Here is a 1,969-nt window from a genome sequence, read left to right on the forward strand (position 1 = left end):
GCGCCACTATTTTGGGACGTGATGGCTTAATTCGAGAAATGTTGGATGAACCACCGCGATCGCCTCCTGCCGCTATCGGTGTCCTGGGCTCCCAGTGTCACCGACGGGATGGGCTCTGCTTGAGCAGGAGCAGCCGGGGACTGAGAGGCTCGGGGGACGTTGTTGGCGCTGGTGACCGGCCCCACGGGGAAGGGGGGGGGCTATCTTCCTTCTTTTCCTGCCGGTGGCTGTCACGTGTATTTTTGTTTTATTACAAACCGTGGACGCTTCACTGAATCAGATCCAGGGAAGGAGTCCTGAGATCATTGTTTTTTCATTTGGGGGCTGCTCCACCCTGAGATGACAGGGTGTGGATTCTAAGGCGCTTGGAGAGCACCCGTTTTATTTATTTACTAGCGGCCGGCGCACGAAATTCGTGTGCGGGTACGGTCCCTAGGCCTGGCCTGTGATCAGGGCCATCTTCCCCAGCTGTCCGCAGTCAGCCCCGTCCCCGCCGCCACCACCCCCAGTCCCCATTCGCATCGGGCGCTCGGAGCCTGATGGCTGGGGGAAGGGACCGGGGACGAGAAGTCAGTGGTTCCCGTTTCCTTTCTCTCTAAAAATCAATCTAGCCCTACTCAGTTTGGCTCAGTGGATAGAGCATCGGCCTGCGGACAAAAGGGTCCTGGGTTCGATTACAGCCAAGGGCACGTACCTGAGTTGCAGGCTCCTCCCCAGCCCTGGTCGGGGCCCTGGTCGGGGCGTGTGCAGGAGGCAACCCATCAATGTGTTTCTCTCACATCAGTGTTTCTCTCTGTCTTTCCCTCTCTCTTCCACTCTCTCTAAAAATCAATGGGAAAATATCCTCAGTTGAGGATTAAAAAAAATTCAATATAAACATGTTTTAAAAAAAAAAAAGCTCAGAGGAGATGCCCGACCTTCGCTGGTTTCTCTGCCGCCTCCTCCAGGAAGCCCTCCTCCTGCTTGGCCGGGGCCCCGCGGGAAGCCGCCCTCCTCTGTGGGGCTCACACCCTGTTTCTGTGTCTCATTTGAGAGGTGAGGCAGCCTCGTCTGTGGTCGACACTGTAGCTTTTAAGTGTATTTTTAAGAAGCGGGGGACGCATCTGAGCTCCGTTTTAGTCCGAATGCGATCACTGCTCAGGCACACGCGACTGTCATCGGCCCGAGTCTGTGTGGGCGGGTCCCGCGCAGCTAAAAACGGGGAGCGGACAGGTGTCCCCGAGGCCCGGCCATCAGTCACCCGTGTCTGCACCGCGGTGACCCCTCCACACGCGGCCGCATTCCGGGCTTTCAGGAGGAGGCCGCGGCGATCCTGCGCCACTATTTTGGGACGTGATGGCTTAATTCGAGAAATGTAGGATGAACCACCGCGATCGCCTCCTGCCGCTGTCGGTGTCCTGGGCTCCCGGTGTCACCGACGGGATGGGCTCTGCTTGGGCAGGAGCAGCCAGGGACTGAGAGGCTCGGGGGACGTTGTTGGCACTGGTGATCGGCCCCACGGGGAGGAGGAGGGGCTATCTTCCTTCTTTTCCTGCCGGTGGCTGTCACGTGTATTTTTGTTTTATTACAAACCGTGGACGCTTCACTGAATCAGATCCAGGGAAGGAGTCCTGAGATCATTGTTTTTTCATTTGGGGGCTGCTCCACCCTGAGATGACAGGGTGTGGATTCTAAGGCGCTTGGAGAGCATCCGTTTTATTTATTTACTAGAGGCCGGCGCACGAAATTCGTGTGCGGGTACGGTCCCTAGGCCTGGCCTGCGATCAGGGCCATCTTCCCCAGCTGTCCGCAGTCAGCCCCGCCCCCGCCGCCACCACCCCCAGTCCCCGTTCGCATCGGGCGCTCGGAGCCTGATGGCTGGGGGAAGGGACCGGGGACGAGAAGTCAGTGGTTCCCGCCCGCTCACTGGCCCCACCCCCACCACGGGTGGCCCTCTGTGTGTGGGGCGACTGGCGGGGCTGGGGGCTTG

Source organism: Myotis brandtii, unplaced genomic scaffold (assembly GCF_000412655.1).
Source record: "Myotis brandtii unplaced genomic scaffold, ASM41265v1 scaffold1557, whole genome shotgun sequence".
Taxonomy (NCBI): Eukaryota; Metazoa; Chordata; class Mammalia; order Chiroptera; family Vespertilionidae; genus Myotis; species Myotis brandtii.